The following is a 20,636-nucleotide window of genomic DNA, read 5'->3' as shown; positions in this document are numbered from 1 at the left end:
ACACATGAATCAGGCTTTCTAACAGGCCCGCCACGATCCTTGCTGCCTTTGTAGTGCACCCAACGTTAGATTAAGTGTCAGTGTTATTGAATTCATACTGTACCCTTGGGGTGCCAGGGAGTGAAGAGGTTGTGGGAGGGGGTGCGAGGATCAGGGGGGGGGGGGTGCGTGTCTGCGTGTGTGCTCGTCCCGGGCCTGCGTATGTATGTTTGTGCGTGCGTGTGTACGTGTGTGCATGTGTGAGCGTTCGTTCGTTTAAATTAAATTAAATGACTGCAGTCTGAGAGACTTAGCTTTAGACTTTGTGTTAAGTGTTAAGGAGGATATGTCCGAGTCGATATTGACTCATGAGATAGAAGCCATTTGTTTTGCTATTGATTAGCTGATGCCCACAGCTTGTTTCCTGGTATTTGCTTGATCATGGAGCTCTAGGTGTGGGATAAATATTGAGAGCAGAGAATGAACACACTGCTGGATGACTGGCTGAATCATGCAGGAAATCCAGACAGAAACGACGTGATTGTAGCTCTCTGGGCTGATACATCCTGTATACACATGCATCACTCAGCCGTGCCACAGTACTGACATAGGTAACCTGCAGTATGGTATAGGCAGTAGACAGACACACAAACATAGCACATAGGCTGCAATAGGACACGAATACAAAAGTACATGTTCATGCACACACACACTGCCCTGAGGCCATCCATAGGTCTTGCGAGTGTCATTGTCATAGGTCTTGCAAAGAGATCTTCTGTTGAATCTGACAATCAATCTTAATGGTTGTACAGTCGCCTCAAATAAAACTGTGAAGGACCTCGACATTACTCTGGACCCTGATCTCTCTTTTGAAAAACATATCAAGACTGTTTCAAGGACAGCTTTTTTCCATCTACATAACATTGCAGAAATCAGAAACTTTCTGTCCAAAAATGATGCAGAAAAATTAATACATGCTTTTGTCACTTCTAGGTTAGACTACTGCAATGCTCTACTTTCCGGCTACCCGGATAAAGCACTAAATAAACCTCAGTTAGTGCTAAATACGGCTCCTAGAATCCTGACTAGAACCAAAAAAATGTATCATATTACTCCAGTGCTAGCCTCTTTACACTGGCTTCCTGTCAAGGCAAGGGCTGATTTCAAGGTTTTACTGCTTACCTACAAAGCATTACATGGGCTTGCTCCTACCTATCTCTCTGATTTGGTCCTGCCGTACATACCTACACGTACGCTACGGTCACAAGACGCAGGCCTCCTAATTGTCCCTAGAATTTCTAAGCAAACAGCTGGAGGCAGGGCTTTCCCCTATAGAGCTCCATTTTTATGGAATGGTCTGCCTACCCATGTGAGAGGCGCAAACTCGGTCTCCACCTTTAAGTCTTTACTGAAGACTCATCTCTTCAGTGGGTCATATGATTGAGTGTAGTCTGGCCCAGGAGTGGGAAGGTGAACGGAAAGGCTCTGGAGCAACGAACCGCCCTTGCTGTCTCTGCCTGGCCGGTTCCCCTCTTTCCACTGGGATTCTCTGCCTCTAACCCTATTACAGGGTCTGAGTCACTGGCTTACTAGGGCTCTTTCATACCGTCCTTAGGAGGGGTGCGTCACTTGAGTGGGTTGAGTCACTGATGTGATCTTCCTGTCTGGGTTGGCGCCCCCCCTTGGGTTGTGCCGTGGCGGAAATCTTTGTGAGCTATACTGGTAAGTAATGGTAAGTTGGTGGTTGAAGGTATCCCTCTAGTGGTGTGGGGGCTGTGCTTTGGCAAAGTGGGTGGGGTTATATCCTTTCTGTTTGGCCCTGTCCGGGGGTGTCATCGGATGGGGCCACAGTGTCTCCTGACCCCTCCTGTCTCAGCCTCCAGTATTTATGCTGCAGTAGTTTATGTGTCGGGGGGCTAGGGTCAGTTTGTTATATCTGGAGTACTTCTCCTGTCCTATCCAGTGTCTTGTGTGAATTTAAGTATGCTCTCTCTAATTCTCTCTTTCTCTCTTTCTTTCTTTCTCTCTCTCTCTCGGAGGACCTGAGCCCTAGGACCATGCCTCAGGACTACCTGACATGATGACTCCTTGCTGTCCCCAGTCCACCTGGCCGTGCTGCTGCTCCAGTTTCAACTGTTCTGCCTGTGATTATTATTATTTGACCATGCTGGTCATTTATGAACATTTGAACGTCTTGGTCATGTTCTGTTATAATCTCCACCCGGCGCAGCCAGAAGAGGACTGGCCACCCCACATAGCCTGGTTCCTCTCTAGGTTTCTTCCTAGGTTTTGGCCTTTCTAGGGAGTTTTTCCTAGCCACCATGCTTCTACACCTGCATTGCTTGCTGTTTGGGGTTTTAGGCTGGGTTTCTGTACAGCACTTTGAGATATCAGCTGATGTACGAAGGGCTATATAAATACATTTGATTTGATGTCTGAAGGGCATGATTATGTCTCCCCCATCCTCACCCCTCTTCCCCCACCCTCACCCATATTCTCTATATCTCCCCCTCTCCTATCTGGGGGGGGGGGTCATTATATCTGACCTGGACCTCTAATTGAGGGTTGAAGAACCCTCTCTCTTTACTCACCCACATCCACATAACCAAAATGTTGCTCATCTTTTGTTTTTTAAACTAAGCTTTTTAAGACAAGTATTTTTTCCATATATAGACACTCTCTATGTGTTTTAATAAAATCAACTACAGAGTCCCACAGTGGAGGTGTCATAATTCCCATAAAACCTAGTGCTCAAACAGGGAAATGGTTCCAATAATTTTTCCACCATTCTCCCATGTGGGATTTTAGAAACACATTTAGGAACAACTAATGGCTGTGTTTTGTGTAAGCTTACCCTGGCCTGAAGTTTTGATAAAGTCACTTTTATCAATATAATTCACTTGTATTTTCCCTTTGTCATTATGGGTTATTGTGTGTAGATTGATGAGGACACTTTTAAAAAATCTATTTTAGAATAAGTCTGTAATGTAACCATATGTAGGAAACGTCAACGTGTCTGAATACATTCCGAATGCGCTGTACATCGAGGAACTACTGTCATGTACAAACAGACTTTGTTTGCTTCCTGTTTGAGGTGAAGAAAATATTACTTTGAGAAGCTCCACAGCTCATTAGTGGTGGTTTGTTAAGCCAATCAGAAATACTATCAGATCCCCAAATGGGCACATTTATATGCCTACATTTGCAGGCCAGGCAGCCTACAGGCCTACTTCTATGCGTACTCAGGTGTGCGTCCTTACTCAACATTGACAGGAGGCTCCAAACAAAAGACAATGACTAAATTGACAAAAGTGGTAAATGGAATAAAGTCAACCAAAACCTGTAGCATAGGTTGTGCACTCTGCAGACAAAGTATCCACGCCGACAATTAGTACGAGACTGGAATAATAAATAATATATTGAACGCATTAACAGAAATTAAAGTAACTAAACAAACATTGTAGATAAATTATAGGAATTAACAGTAAATGTACTAGTGGTGATATATGTAATGGGGGATTGGTAGACACTAACAATCAAGCGAAAACAATTCACACAATTAAGTTTTAAAACAATGAATGTGCACAAATTGGCAGGAGAGAGCACATTCTGGAGAGAGACGTGCATTGTGCATCTTAGCCACATTCCCCTTCTTCTTGGACTGTACCATCCCCGTGGCCTGCGCAATGGATTCGTCTCAGCCTCAGCAATGGATAGTTCCCTGAGCTGGGCGTGAATAAGACCGGTGTCTCGTGTGCCATATATATATATATATACTGTATATATACTGTGTACACTGAACAAACATGCAACAACTTCAAAGATTTGACTGAGTTACAGTTCACAGAAGGAAATCATTCAATTGAAATAAATTCATTAGGTCCTAATCTATGGATTTCACATGACTGGGAATACAGATACCTTAAAAAAGGGGAGGGGCATGGATCAGAAAACCAGTCAGTATCTGGTGTGATCACCATTTGCTTCATGCAGAGTGACACATCTCCTTCACATAAAGTTGATCAGGCTGTTGAATGTGGCCTGTGGAATGTTGTCCCACTCCTCTTCAATGGCTGTGTGAAGTTGCTGAATATTGACGGGAACTGGAACACGCTGTCCTACACATCGATCCAGAGCATCCCAAACATGCTCAATGGGTGACATGTCTGGTGAGTATGCAGGCCGTGGAAGAACTAGGACATTTTCAGCTTGCAGGAGTTGTGTACAGATCCTTGCGTCATGGGGCCGTGTATTATCGTGCTGAAACATGAGGTGATGGAGGCGGATGAATGGCATGACAATGGATCTCGTCAGGGTATCTCTGTAGCTTATGCCTGCACATACCATAACAGCGCCACCACCATGGGGCACTCTGGTTACAACATTGACATCAGCAAACCTCTCGCACACACGACTCCATACACGTGGACTACGGTTGTGAGGCCGGTAGGACATACTTGTCACGTTCTGACCTTTTATTTCTGTTTTGTATTTATGTAGTATGGTCAGGGCGTGAGTTGGGTGGGCAGTCTATGTTTGTTTTTCTATGTTTTGGGGCAGTTCTATGTTTTCGGCCTAGTATGGTTCTCAATCAGAGGCAGGTGTCATTAGTTGTCTCTGATTGAGAATCATACTTAGGTAGCCTGGGTTGCACTGTTTGTTTGTGGGTGATTGTCTATGTTGATGGCTTGTTTCAGCACAGGTCTCATTTTGTAGCTTCACGGTCGTATTTGGTTTATTGTTTTTGTTACTCGTTTGTATAGTGTTCAGTTTTTCTTGATTAAAGATTTGCCATGGACACTTACCACGCCGCGTATTGGTCCTCAGATCCATCTCGTCTCTCCTCTTCGGATGAAGAGGAGGACGGCCGTGACAGAATCACCCACCAACCAAGGACCAAGCGGCGTGGTAGAAAACAGCGACGACAGCAGCAGCAGCAGCAACAACAGCGGCCGGTATCACAGGACTCCTGGACATGGGAGGAGATACTGAACGGAGAGGGACCCTGGGCACAGGCTGGGGAATATCGCCGCCCCAAAGCAGAGCTGGAGGCAGCGAAAGCTGAGCGGCGGCGATATGAGGAGGCAGCACGGCAGTGCGACAGGTACGAGAGACAGCCCCAAAATTTTTTTGGGGGGGGGCACACGAGGGGTGGAGCTAAGCCAGGTAGCAGACCTGCGCTCACTCCTCGTGCTTATTATAAGCAGCGCGATACTGGGCAGGCGCCGTGTTATGCGGTTAAGCGCACGGTGTCGCCAGTACGTGGCCATAGCCCGGTGCGCTATAGGACAGCCCCCCGAGAGTGTCATGCGAGTGCGGGCATCGAGCCAGGGCGTATGGTGCCTGCTCAGCGGGTCTGGTCGCCGGTACGCAGTTTTGGTCCAGGGTATCCTGCGCCGGCTCTGCGTGCTGTGTCTCCGGGGCGCTGGGAGGGTGCAGTGCGTCCTCTGCCTGCGCTCCGCTCGTGCCGGGCGAATGTGGGAATGGAGCCTAAGGGAGAGGTGCGTGTAGTAAGCACTAGATCTCCCGTGCTTACCCACAGCCCGGTTCAACCTGTGCCTGCACTCTGGAGGGTCCGGGCTAGAGTGGTTATCCAGCCTGGGGAGGTGGTGCCAAGGTTGCGCACCAGAGCTCCAGTGCTCCCCCACAGCCCGGTCCTTCAGGTGCCTCCTCCTAACCCCAAGCCTCCTGAAGGGCTCCCCAGCCTGGTGGTACCTGTGGCAGCCCCACGCACCAGGCTGTCTCTCTGTCTCCTCCCTGCAGGTGGTCCTGTCTGTCCGGCGCCGCTGCCGGAGTCTCCCGCCTGTCCGGCGCCGCTGCCGGAGTCTCCCGCCTGTCCGGCGCCGCTGCCGGAGTCTCCCGCCTGTCCGGCGCCGCTGCCGGAGTCTCCCGCCTGTCCGGCGCCGCTGCCGGAGTCTCCCGCCTGTCCGGCGCCGCTGCCGGAGTCTCCCGCCTGTCCGGCGCCGCTGCCGGAGTCTCCCGCCTGTCCGGCGCCGCTGCCGGAGCCTCCCGCCTGTCCGGCGCCGCTGCCGGAGCCTCCCGCCTGTCCGGCGCCGCTGCCGGAGCCTCCCGCCTGTCCGGCGCCGCTGCCGGAGCCTCCCGCCTGTCCGGCGCCGCTGCCGGAGCCTCCCGCCTGTCCGGCGCCGCTGCCGGAGCCTCCCGCCTGTCCGGCGCCGCTGCCGGAGCCTCCCGCCTGTCCGGCGCCTCTGCCGGAGCCTCCCGCCTGTCCGGCGCCTCTGCCGGAGCCTCCCGCCTGTCCGGCGCCTCTGCCGGAGCCTCCCGCCTGTCCGGCGCCTCTGCCGGAGCCTCCCGCCTGTCCGGCGCCACTGCCGGAGCCTCCCGCCTGTCCGGCGCCTCTGCCGGAGCCTCCCGCCTGTCCGGCGCCTCTGCCGGAGCCTCCCGCCTGTCCGGCGCCTCTGCCGGAGCCTCCCGCCTGTCCGGCGCCTCTGCCGGAGCCTCCCGCCTGTCCGGCGCCTCTGCCGGAGCCTCCCGCCTGTCCGGCGCCTCTGCCGGAGCCTCCCGCCTGTCCGGCGCCTCTGCCGGAGCCTCCCGCCTGTCCGGCGCCTCTGCCGGAGCCTCCCGCCTGTCCGGCGCCTCTGCCGGAGCCTCCCGCCTGTCCGGCGCCGCTGCCGGAGCCCCCCGCCTGTCCGGCGCCGCTGCCGGAGCCCCTTTGCCCAGAGCCCCTCTGTCCCGAGCAGCTGCCCCTCTGTCCCGAGCAGCTGCCCCTCTGTCCCGAGCAGCTGCCCCTCTGTCCCGAGCAGCTGCCCCTCTGTCCCGAGCAGCTGCCTCTCTGTCCCGAGCAGCTGCCTCTCTGTCCCGAGCAGCTGCCTCTCTGTCCCGAGCAGCTGTCCCTCTGTCCCGAGCTGCCCCTCTGTCCAGTGGGGTCATTGAGAGGGGTGGTCATGCTGAGTAAGCCACGGAGGCGGACAATAAGGCGGACTAAGACAATGATGAGGTGGGGTCCGCGTCCCGCGCCAGAGCCGCCACCGCGGACAGACGCCCACCCAGACCCTCCCCTATAGGTCAAGGTTTTGCGGCCGGAGTCCGCACCTTTGGGGGGGGGTACTGTCACGTTCTGACCTTTTATTTCTGTTTTGTATTTATGTAGTATGGTCAGGGCGTGAGTTGGGTGGGCAGTCTATGTTTGTTTTTCTATGTTTTGGGGCAGTTCTATGTTTTCGGCCTAGTATGGTTCTCAATCAGAGGCAGGTGTCATTAGTTGTCTCTGATTGAGAATCATACTTAGGTAGCCTGGGTTGCACTGTTTGTTTGTGGGTGATTGTCTATGTTGATGGCTTGTTTCAGCACAGGTCTCATTTTGTAGCTTCACGGTCGTATTTGGTTTATTGTTTTTGTTACTCGTTTGTATAGTGTTCAGTTTTTCTTGATTAAAGATTTGCCATGGACACTTACCACGCCGCGTATTGGTCCTCAGATCCATCTCGTCTCTCCTCTTCGGATGAAGAGGAGGACGGCCGTGACAATACTGCCAAATTCTCCAAAATGAAGTTGGAGGTGGCTTATGGTAGAGAAGTTTACATTACATTCTCTGGCAACAGCTCTGCTGGGCATTCTTGCAGTCATTAAGTCAATTGCACGCTCACTCAAAAGACATCTGTGGTATTGTGTTGTGTGACAAAACTGCACATTTTCGAGTGGCCTTTTATTGTCCCCAGCACAAGGTGCACCTATGTAATGAGCATGCTGTTTAATCAGCTTCTTGATATGCCACACCTGCCTGGTGGAAGGAATATCTTGGCAAAGAAGAAATGCTCACCAACAATGATGTAAACAAATTTGTGCAAAAACATTTTAGAGAAATAAGCTCTTTGTGCGTGTGGAAGATTTCTGGCATCTTTAATTTCAGCTCCTGAAACATGGGACCAACACTATTTTTCTTTACATGTTGCATTGATATTTTCTTTCCATGTATATACTGTATATATTTGCTACTGCTTGACAAAAAAATATTGGTCCTCCAACAGCCTATCAACCAAACAATCGACCAGTCGAATAATTGGGATCAGCACTAGTCTACTTAGACGCACACAAACGTAGCCTGGTCCCAGATCTGTCTGTGCTGTCTTGCCAACTCGCATGATCATTGGCAAGACGGCACAAAGAGATCTGGGACCAGCAGAGTAACACCGACCACATGCAGAGCCAAAACACAGCACAAGCACACCTTGCATGAAGGATTGTTGTTCAGGATAAATGGAAAACACAAGCAGGTGGCCAAGCAGAACTCATGTCTGGTCTCTGATAAACAACAGATGACTGGTTGATGTAGAGGCTAGCCAGGCTAAGGCCCATGGTTGGCTGGGCTTTTGTTGCATTGTGTACTGTAAAGTTCTCCACAGGGTGTATAGATCTGCCAAGTAGCCAATCCCCACGCACAGGAGGTGAGCTGTTACAACTCAAGAAACATCCCATTGGGCTCCATTTCTCTCTCTCTCTCTCTCTCTCTCTCTCTCTCTCTCTCTCTCTCTCTCTCTCTCTCTCTCTCTCTCTCTCTCTCTCTCTCTCTCTCTCTCTCTCTCTCTCTCTCTCTCTCTCTCTCTCTCTCTCTCTCTCTCTCTCTCTCTCTCTCTCTGTGTCTGTCAGTGTCTCTGAGCGTTACCACTACATAGCCTATCATAAAAGAGGTGTCTATATTAAGTGTTTTCCAACCATTTGTTGCACCGGGGACCTGAATTCTATGGTTCTCCTTCTTGAAGGACTACTTCTTAAAACTAGCTGTTGAGAACTGACTGATTCTGTGTTAGAGGGATGTCAAATGGCAAATGTCACTAATAGCACAGAGACTAGTGCTTCTCCATGGTTTAAGAGTGATATTTAATGTGCGTTTTGGCCACTGACTGTATTTGGCCCAAATCCTAAATGGACAGCTAGACTCTATGGTCTATGCACTTGTGGAAATCTGAGATGATTTAACAGGTGCAATCAATTTGGTAATAGTTCCACTTTGCCCTCTAATAGGCAAGGTAGAACAGTCCCCATATCGCTTATATCAATCAATTAATCTCAAGTGCAAAGGGTGTAGGGTCTAGAGGTCCACTTGGGTATGGGCCTTGGTACACAGATGTTTTCACAGATGTAGTGGTGTGAACTCTGTGTAACCAGATCCGTCTGTGTGTTAGCTGGTGTGTGTGTCTCTATCTGAATTAGCCCTAATGGGCGGAAAAGATCCAACTTACTGACAATATCAAAATGAATGTGACAGCCTCTCAATTCCCATTCAATTTTATGGCAAAGTTTTGTAGAGAATCTGTATAAAGTGTGAGGGTATTTTCTAGGTCAAAACAGGTGTTTGGAACATTTTAGCTGCCCCCTGTTGCCAGTTGTTCTGTATTGCTAACTAAATGTGTATTGTCATCCAAGCCTTTCTCTGTGTCTGTTCTTTTGATATAGTTGTCAAGATGTGAACTTGTTGTCATACAGGGTTGTACTCATTATGGCACGAAACAGAAAAAGGTTTCAAAACATTTTGCAACAGAAAATGAAAATAAGTGTTTCTGATTGGTCAAGTGCAGGTAAACCTCCCTGTTTCAGTCAGTTTTTTCTCCGTTTTGGTGCCTAATGAATACCCTGGTAACAAGCTGCTGAATGTCTACTCAAATCTATGAAATTAGGACATATTGGTTACTGCTGCACTCGTCAAAGTTTAGTCAACATCTCACATTTAGAGAGTTAGAAGTCCATGAATATGCAAGGGAAAATTCACATCAAAACAAAACCACTTAAGTCCCTACACATGTCATTATAAAGCACTCTGAATTACAATATATTAAACGAAAACACACACACCACACATGCATACTGACAGATATGCACACCTGCACAAACACACATACACCACAAATGCAGACCGCAAACACACACATACAGACACGTATGAACACACACATACAGACACACATACAAACCCACTGAGGGGACAGGGGAGAAGAGTCATTCTGTCTTATTACAACTACAGTTGGACAATACCAGTCTGCTTAGATAGAATGAAGGAGCTAAAATCCTCTCCTCTGAGGGACTGGTAGCTACAGCACACACACACACACACACACACACACACACACACACACACACACACACACACACACACACACACACACACACACACACACACACACACACACACACACACACACACGCATACAGTACAAATGCAGAAACACAGAGATTATGTTTACAGTGCAATCCCAGCTGCTGTGGGTGACAGGGCTAAAATATTTATGCCCAGATCTTGGCACAGATACCAATATGTGTGTGCATCTGTGTCTGACAGCAGAAGAGAGAGAAAGAGAGAGTGAAAAAGAGAGAGAGAGAGAGAGAGAGAGAGAGAGAGAGAGAGAGAGAGCGAGAGAGAGAGAGATGAGTGTGCAGCACAGATGCCAAACGAAACTGGGGCAGTACAAAAAACCCAAGGCATTATTCCAAAATCCCCTCTGCTTGTGTGTATGTGTGTGTGTGTGCGTGCATGCATGCATGCGTTGGGTGGGTGTGTCGGTAGATTTATGTTTGCATGCTCATATGTGTTTGTTTGAGTGTGTTTTGTGCACTGTGTACAGGACAGTCAGTGGAAAATGCGACAGAGGCGCTACAAAAATGGCAGAGGGAAATAGATTTCTAGAAATACCACTAACTCTCCCTCTCCATTGTTCTATCCACTACCCTTCTTCTATCCACTACCCTCCCCTTCATCACTCCTCTCTCCCTCTCTCCTCACTCTCTACTCTCCCCTCCCTCTCTCCTCACTCTCTACCCTCCCCTCCCTCTCTCCTCTCTCTGTACCCTCTCCTCTCTCCCTCTCTCCTCACTCTCTACCCTCCCCTCCCTCTCTATCTCCCTCTCCTCATTGGAGGAGGAGGAGTGGAGGAGGGGGTAGCTGGCATGGAGCAGAGAGGATGCCAGATGGTGCCCCCTCTTGACACTAACTAGCTCTCACAGTCTCACGTCAGAATTAGACGTTCATCCATGTTTCTCAAATGTCACATTTCTAAGTTGTTCCAAACGTCAAATTTCGAAAAGTTTGGTTACTTCTCTATATTGTTCCAAGGTTACGTTTAGGCATTAACACTGAATTATTAAGGTTAGGCATTAACTCCAAATGGTTAAGGTAAGGATTAAGGTTTGGGCAAGGCTTTAAACAAAAATATAAAAAAACAACTTTTTATTGCTGGAATTGAACATGCAAGCATTGGAACCAGAGGCAGATGCTTACATCCACAACGCCCTAGCAAAACCAAAACCTACTTGAAGGTAACAGCTCTCACTGGTGCCCCTAGTGGCCGGTTTGCATGTCATCTCCTGACATCCTCTCCTGACATCCTCAGACATGGACACACACACACACACACACACACACACACACACACACACACACACACACACACACACACACACACACACACACACACACACTCACACACACACACACACACACACACACTCACTCAAACATACCTACACACAGAAACACACATACAAGGCTTTGTGCTAGACTTGTACAGGGTTCCTCCACACACACACACACACACACACACACACACACACACACACACACACACCCACACCCACACAATCAAACATACCTACACACAGAAACACACATACAAGTCTTTGTGCCAGACTTGGACAGGGTCGGAGTGTTGTCACCAGTCTGCTACCAGTAGGCAACCTTAACACCTTCCTGTCAACAACCCACACACTCTCACACAACAAACACCACTTCATCGTCTCTACCAACATACCAGTATAAGCACCGTGGCACACCGGTGACAGGACTGGTGCACACACACACACACACACACACACACACACACACACACACACACACACACACACACGCGCGCACACGCACACACACACACGTACACACGCACGCACGCACACACACACACACACACACACACACACACACACACACACATTTACACGGACACAGATAGTGGCTCCTCACACATGCTGTCTGTCACACCTCCCACTACCAACCTCAATCACCAGACCACTAGCAACTCAATCAGACCTCCTAACCTACAGTAACACACACACATACTCATACACACACACTCACACAGACACACACTCACTCACTCACGCACTCACATAAACACACAGCCAAACACTCACACAGACACATGCATCGGTGCACACATGCACACAGACACACACACACACACACACTGACATAGAAACACACAAAGACACACTCACACAGATCACACAGATGCATGTATGGTGTACACATGCACACAGTCACACACACACACAGTCACACACACACCACCTATTACTCAATCAGACCTCAATTACTGCAACAGACTGGGAATGTCACCGGCACACGCAATCACTACTCAGTGTGTGTAGGACGGGAATGAATTCACACACACACACACACACACAACACACACACTTTGAATCACCTCACGGTGCGTGGGTAGCAGTTCTCGACAACACCAGTAACACCTGTAATTATTGTCAGGTTCTGTCACACTGCTGTCTAATTTGTATTACCGTTACTGTGATTGTTCTTAATAGAAATGTCAAAAAATATTTTTCTAATTGGGGCCTTGATATACCAGTAACACCTGTAATTATTGTCAGGTTCTGTCACACTGCTGTCTAATTTGTATTACCGTTACTGTGATTGTTCTTAATAGAAATGTCAAAAAATATTTTTCTAATTGGGGCCTTGATATATCAATGAAATATTTACATTCCATCTCTGAAATATATCTGTAATACAGGGACACAACTTTCACTGGGGATGGGGGGACATGTCCCCCCCACATTATGAAATAGCATTTTTGTCCCCCCCAGTTTTATCATTGGAATGTGATACAAAACAAGGCAACGGTGTGCTTTAGGACCATGCAGACACCTCCGAGCGGTTTGGCATGTTTATCCGACTGGATAGAAAATGTAAGTAAAAAATAAATATTATGTACCCCCACTTCTAAAACCAAAGTTGCTATAATATGTTGTCTGGCTTGACAGTAAACAACTGGCACCTATCATCAAGCAATTCTGTCATTATATATTTACACTACCGTTCAAAAGTTTTGGGTCACTTAGAAATGTCCTTGTTTTTGGTGACAGGGGGCAGTATTTTCACGTCCGGATGAAATGCATGCCCAAATTCAACTGCCTGCTACTCGTCCCCAGAATATAAGATATGCATATTATTAGTAGATTTGGATAGGAAACACTCTGAAGTTTCTAAAACTGTTTGAATCATGTCTGTGAGTATAACAGAACTTATTTAGCAGGCGAAACCCCGATGACAAACCCTTCAGATGTATTTTTTTGGAGGTCACTCTCTTTTCAATTAATTTTCATTGGGAATCCAGTTCCTATCGCTTCCACTGGATGTCAGCAGTCTTTAGAAATTGGTTGAGGTTATTCCTTTGTGTAATGAAGAAGTACGGCCATCTTGAACAAGGGTCACTTGAATGGTACTGTTGGATAGAGGCGCGTGACCAGAAAGCATGCTTCAGTTTGTTTTCTTCCTGTATTGAACACAGATCATCCCGTCTTCAATTTGATCGATTATTTACATGAAAAAATACCTAAAGTTGTATTACAAAAGTAGTTTGAAATGTTTTGGCAAAGTTTACTGGTAATATTTAGAAATATTTTGTAGTCGTTGAATACTTTCCGAATGCACTGTATGTGGTTATGTTAGCAGAGATGTAGGGGACTCTATCTATGTGGTTATGTTAGCAGGGTCATAGGGGGATCTATCTATGTGGTTATGTTAGCAGAGCCGTAGGCGGCTCTATCTCTGTGGCTATGTTAGCAGGGTCATAGGGGGCTCTATCTATATGGTTATGTTAGCAGGGTCGTAGGGGGCTCTATCTATGTGGTTATGTTAGCAGGGTCGTAGGGGGCTCTATCTATGTGGTTATGTTAGCAGAGCCGTAGGGGGCTCTATCTCTGTGGCTATGTTAGCAGAGCCGTAGGGGACTCTATCTATGTGGTTATGTTAGCAGAGCCGTAGGGGGCTCTATCTATGTGGTTATGTTAGCAGAGCCGTAGGGGGCTCTATCTATGTGGTTATGTTAGCAGGGTCGTAGGGGACTCTATCTATGTGGTTATGTTAGCAGGGTCGTAGGGGACTCTATCTATGTGGCTATGTTAGCAGAGCCGTAGGGGACTCTATCTATGTGGCTATGTTAGCAGAGCCGTAGGGGGCTCTATCTATGTGGTTATGTTAGCAGGGTCGTAGGGGGCTCTATCTATGTGGCTATGTTAGCAGAGCCGTAGGGGGCTCTATCTATGTGGTTATGTTAGCAGGGTCGTAGGGGACTCTATCTATGTGGCTATGTTAGCAGAGCCGTAGGGGGCTCTATCTATGTGGTTATGTTAGCAGGGTCGTAGGGGACTCTATCTATGTGGCTATGTTAGCAGAGCCGTAGGGGGCTCTATCTATGTGGTTATGTTAGCAGGGTCGTAGGGGGCTCTATCTATGTGGTTATGTTAGCAGGGTCGTAGGGGGCTCTATCTATGTGGCTATGTTAGCAGAGCCGTAGGGGGCTCTATCTATGTGGTTATGTTAGCAGGGTCGTAGGGGACTCTATCTATGTGGTTCTGTTAGCAGGGTCGTAGGGGACTCTATCTATGTGGTTATGTTAGCAGAGCCGTAGGGACTCTATCTATGTGGTTATGTTAGCAGAGCCATAGGGACTCTATCTATGTGGTTATGTTAGCAGAGCTGTAGGGGACTCTATGTATATGGTTATGTTAGCAGGGTCGTAGGGGGCTCTATCTATATGGTTATGCTAGCAGAGCCGTAGGGACTCTATCTATATGGTTATGTTAGCAGGGTCGTAGGGGACTCTATCTATATGGTTATGTTAGCAGGGTCGTAGGGGACTCTATCTATGTGGTTATGTTAGCAGGGTCGTAGGGACTCTATCTATATGGTTATGTTAGCAGGGTCGTAGGGGGATCTATCTCTGTGGCTATGTTAGCAGGGTCGTAGGGGACTCTATCTATGTGGTTATGTTAGCAGGGTCGTAGGGGGCTCTATCTATGTGGCTATGTTAGCAGAGCCGTAGGGGGCTCTATCTATGTGGTTATGTTAGCAGGGTCGTTAGGGGATCTATCTCTGTGGCTATGTTAGCAGGGTCGTAGGGGACTCTATCTATGTGGTTATGTTAGCAGGGTCGTAGGGGGCTCTATCTATGTGGCTATGTTAGCAGGGTCGTAGCGGGATCTATCTATGTGGTTATGTTAGCAGAGCCGTAGTGGACTCTATCTATGTGGCTATGTTAGCAGAGCCGTAGGGGACTCTATCTATGTGGTTATGTTAGCAGGGTCATAGGGGACTCTATCTATGTGGTTATGTTAGCAGAGCCGTAGGGGACTCTATCTATGTGGTTATGTTAGCACGGTCGTAGGGGGCTCTATCTATGTGGTTATGTTAGCAGGGTCGTAGGGGACTCTATCTATGTGGTTATGTTAGCAGGGTCGTAGGGGGCTCTATCTATGTGGTTATGTTAGCAGGGTCGTAGGGGACTCTATCTATGTGGTTATGTTAGCAGGGTCGTAGGGGGCTCTATCTATGTGGTTATGTTAGCAGAGCCATAGGGACTCTATCTATATGGTTATGTTAGCAAAGCCGTAGGGGGCTCTATCTATGTGGTTATGTTAGCAGGGTCGTAGGGGACTCTATCTATGTGGTTATGTTAGCACGGTCGTAGGGGGCTGTATCTATGTGGCTATGTTAGTAGGGTCGTAGGGGGCTCTATCTATGTGGTTATGTTAGCAGGTTCGTAGGGGCCTGTCTGGCTGCAATTTGGGGTCATAAAAAGCTAATGGGCCTAACATTCAACACTGGCTGACTGGATGAAAAGCCAAAGCCCTCTGGCCTATGGTCCATTCACCAAAGTGGATGGGTCATGATCAGGGGCTGGAGCAGGGGGTAGCATAGGTAACCCTGGGTTGACCCGGGCCTGGAGTGCCGCAAGGTTTAGTTCCAACCAGGCACCGCACCTGACGCTCCTGAAAACTCTGGAGGTAACTCTCCAGAGGTAACTCTGGAGGGCTGGATACTGTACAAGCACCATCATGTTTTAACCTGCTATAGCCTTCCCTATCGTGATCCCTGCTGAATCAGCATGATGCACTGTCCATGGTGCTGACAGACTGCACTAGCCTTTTTCAGCATGCAACTCTCTCTCATAAAGATCCCACTTGACACAGACATCAATTCAACTTCTATTCCACCTTAGTTCAACCTAATTTCATTGAAATGGTGGAAAGAACGTTGATTCAACCATTGTGTGCCCAATGGGATATTCTCACAGTGAAGACTAATAATATACCTAGTAAAATAGATATCATCTCGATAAGCTAACTTGAAGAAGTAACTGTAAAACAGACTAGATATACAGAAATGAGAACTAGGCAGCCTAATGAAAACTCAGTGCAGTGATCATGATTCATCTGTATGTCTTTGATTATAACAAATCAGGGTTCTGCGTTCAGCTCACTACTCATGCCATCCGTTCAGGGAAACGTGTGGGCGGGTGAATTGTTTTCACTGTCGGTCGGAGTGTGATTGGTGTCTTAACTTCCAAATGGCAGACGGTGGAGAAGGGGACACCGTGGTGTGTCAACATCTGCTGATACCAAGCCATCTCTCTCTCTCGCTCTCTCTCCCCCCTTAGCCTCCACACTCACACGCGTCGAAAACACATTTTCAGTATTATTTCAAGTACAAGTACAACCAATGCTGTTCAGCCAATACTCTTAAATACTTTCTCATATAATCCATATTATCCAACGTGCACACGCTTGCTTGTGACAGCCTGTCAGCCTTGCGTTACGCAGAGAGAGAGAGAGAGAGGGAGAGAGAGAGAGGGAGAGAGAGAGAGGGAGAGAGAGAGAGAGAGAAAGAAATATATAACACAAACTTGTCTAGAGAACACATCACATGCAGAACGTCACAGTATTATCCCCGCGTGATTCCCCTCCTCCCTCCAAATCCCCTTCTCACATCTGTCCATCCACGCGCCCAACCGTCGATCTATCGACCGACACCGTCTTTCTCATTCTTTTTCCCAAGCAGCCTGAACACATATAATGTTTCGTACTATAGATGTATCGCCGCATAAACATATCCAACAACTGTAACTCAAATAGGCAATGTTTCCATTAGGCTATTGCGTCCTCCACGAATTCTAGCCTACATCATCAAACTGAATTCCAACATTTAAAAAACTAACAACACAATCACCAACACAAAATCGGCTATTGAAAGCAGTAGGCTTTGCCTACAGAACCATGTCGTCTACTAGTACTGCTGCGTCGATAGACAGACAACGCAGAGCTTATGTTTAGCGCAGGTGGCTGCTCTGCAAGCAACAGCATTCGCCCGGTACCATCGATCCGTTTCCCTCTGAACTATTCATTGCTATGCGACTACAGGAGCATGCCATTTACAAAATAATTCACATTCGCTTGGAAGGTAAACAAATTATTACAGTACCTCCTCTGATTTCCGTTCCAAAATATTCTTCCAACGTTTGAAGCAAAGAGGCAGATTTTTTTATATTCTCTGCCAACGCCGTAGTTCAGCTGCACAGCGCGCGAGTGATAAGAGCGCGCGCGAGATAGAGAGAGCGACAGAAAGAGAGAGAGACCTCTATGTGGAGGTAATGCCACTCCTGCTTAGACTGAATTGCAATGGGCTCAGTGAAGGCTCCTCAGAGGAGGAAGGGGAGGACCATCATCCTCTGTTTGCAACTGTTGGACTAATGACTACAGCCTAGATAAACTAGATGCTGTCAAGAGTGTGTAAGGCGGTATTGAATGTGCCACTGTCTGTCCATGTCCATCATAAACGACATTGACCACCACTGACTGGGCTATTTGCTACTAACATAACAACAACTAGACCCACTATAAATGAACAGTAGGCTAATGTCAATGAATATATCTTATTTGTCTGCAAATGTAATGTCTTAGACACATCTCACTTTGACACAATCAAACTAGTCATTCCTCAGAGTGGTTTTATGGGTTTTATCAGGTAAATCTGGTATTCCACTCACTCAGCAATGCAGAGAGCCCCTAGCACCTGGAGAGGAGGTGGGTGCATTGACTAATCCTCTGTTGCCCTCACCCTAACTCAATCCCTTTCTGACTCACCCTACCTCACCCCTCAATAGCTCTGTTACATACTGTATACAACCTCAGCCTTCAATATCCCCCACTCCCCAACCAACCTCACCCCTCAATAGCTCTGTTACATACTGTATACAACCTCAGCCTTCAATACCCCCCACTCCCCAACCAACCTCACCCCTCAATAGCTCTGTTACATACTGTATACAACCTCAGCCTTCAATACCCCCCACACCCCAACCAACCTCACCCCTCAATACCCACCCCCCCCCCCCCCCCCCAACAATACTCCCCTCCCCAACCAACCTCACCCCTTATCACCCCATCAATCTAGACAGAGATAGAAAGAAAAGGGGTAGGAGACAGGAGTAGGAGAGAGAGAAAAGCCCTTATGAGTGTCTGTGTGTGGTCTTCTGTTGGACGGGTGTTGGACCAGACCAGTGGTGAGACAGGGAGTATGGAGTTGTGGCCAGAAACACCTGTCAGAGGATTATCCCACAGGACAACATGGAACACTGAGGAAGCTGCATGTAATTGGAACTGCGTTTGTGTGTGAAAAAAGTGAATGAATTAATATATGGGAAGATGTACAGTATATTATTTATTTAGGCTATGTGGGAAGATATGATATAAACAAGGGTAAAGAAGTGGGGATGTGAGTGGGAGGGATGTTGAACCAGTCTGGTTCACATGTATGAACATGCTCAAACTCAAATAGTACATATCTCAAATGGTGTGTGTGTGTGTGTGTGTCTGTGTGCGTGTGCGTGTGTCTGTGTGTGTGTGCGTGTGTGTGTGTGCGTGTCTGTGTGTCTGTGTGTGTGTCTGTGCGTGTGCGTGTGCGTGTGTCTGTGTGTGTGTGTGTGTCTGTGCGTGTGTGTGTGTCTGTGCGTGTGTGTGTGTGTGTGTGTGTGTGTGTGTGTGTGTGTGTGTGTGCCAATGTCCTAGTGACTCAAGTATCGGGCTGAGTATGATAATACAAGGTAGATAACTGAGAATGCTGCATAGATACGTGTATGATACACCCCTGTCATGTGCAGACGTGCAGTACTCCACACATGCAGCACCTAGAGCATCATCGGGAGCAGTAAGATGACTTGATTGTTAAGAGAATCATGTTCTCAATGTTCATAAACTGAACCTCAATTAAACTGCTCAGTCTGCAACCCAGAATTTGTAAGATGCTAGTTGAATGAAACAGACAGAGTCCCAGCCTACAATAGCCGGAATGTTTATTTACGAGAGCTCTGAAAATCATACAATGCACATAGCCTTTTATACCTCACATTTGGTCATACCATACCCCATACCCCTTATAAATGCCCCTCCTCTTCTCTAACACTGTCAATGCTTTTTACAAGTCTACTCCAACATATACATTGCTTATCATATCCTGCAACGTGTTACATAATCTACTGCAAGCCTAACGGTTTCTCCCCTCCCTGGGTGGAGAGACCTCCTTCCCTGTTATTAGTTTCACAGTGGTCACATGTGGTCTGCCACAGTTCCTTGTCTGGGGCGGCAGGGTAGCCTAGTGGTTAGAGCGTTGGACTAATAACCGGAAGGTTGCAAGTTTAAATCTGTCATTCTGCCCCTGAACAGGCAGTTAACCCACTGTTCCTAGGCCGTCATTGAATATAAGAATTTGTTCTTAACTGACTTGCCTAGTTAAATAAAGATAAAATAAAACAACAGTTCCTCTTTTTCTATGCACAATTCTAGTCTTATGATTCAAATACATCTCACTCCATTATCCAGTGACAGGGTGGAATACTGTTAGTTATTGCCTTAACATTAATTTTAAAGTATAAATCATTTAGTCATTATCTTACCATTACCTTAAACATATGAATCTCCATAACATTGATAGATTACAAACTATGATCTGATTCATCATAATTATGTCCCTAGACCAGAGACAGAGTGGGGGGAACAGGATCTCTTCCTGAGTCTTTTTGGTTCCAACCTTCAGGGCATGTGTTGAGAAAGAGAGCAACTCCGTTTGGGCTGATCTGTGACCCACTAGCACCTCCCTCGGTAAGAGGGGAATGATGCAACCTCACTTACACACCAGGATACTTTATTGACACACGCACAAACACACACGCACACACGCACACACACACACATACACACACTAACACACACACACACACACACACACACACACACACACACACACACACACACACACACACACACACACACACACACACACACAGACAAAATGTACATGCAAAGGTAGTTGAATGGTAGTGGTTGTGAAACAGAAGAAACAGAGGTAATGAATCCCCTGTACACAACACTATAACTGATAGCACAAGTAGACCAACAAGGATGTTATCAAGGGAAGGATGAAAATGTACTCTGAACAAAAATATAAATACAACATGCAACAATTTCAAAGATTTTACTGAATTACAGTTCATATGAGGAAATCAGTCAATTGATATACATTCATTAGGCCCTAATCTATGGATTTCTCATGAATGTGAATACAGATATGCATCTGATGGTCA

General features: G+C 47.4%; 1 protein-coding gene across 1 annotated transcript in view; it reads right to left on the bottom strand.

Moving 5' to 3' along the window:
- Positions 1-17,684, bottom strand: part of LOC110486773 (protein phosphatase 1 regulatory subunit 29) — a 147,887-nt gene extending 130,203 nt beyond the window's left edge. Inside the window, exon 1 of the mRNA XM_090197050.1 lies at positions 17,480-17,684. The gene's annotated coding sequence lies outside the window, so the exon portion shown is untranslated. The remainder of the gene's footprint in view (positions 1-17,479) is intronic.
- Between the last annotated feature and the right edge of the window lie 2,952 nt (positions 17,685-20,636).

Source organism: Oncorhynchus mykiss, chromosome 13, assembly GCF_057628025.1.
Source record: "Oncorhynchus mykiss isolate SJ-2025 chromosome 13, ASM5762802v1, whole genome shotgun sequence".
Classification (NCBI taxonomy): domain Eukaryota; kingdom Metazoa; phylum Chordata; class Actinopteri; order Salmoniformes; family Salmonidae; genus Oncorhynchus; species Oncorhynchus mykiss.
The sequence above is the reverse complement of the archived record's forward strand: the minus strand, read 5'-3'. Positions and strand labels throughout refer to the sequence as shown.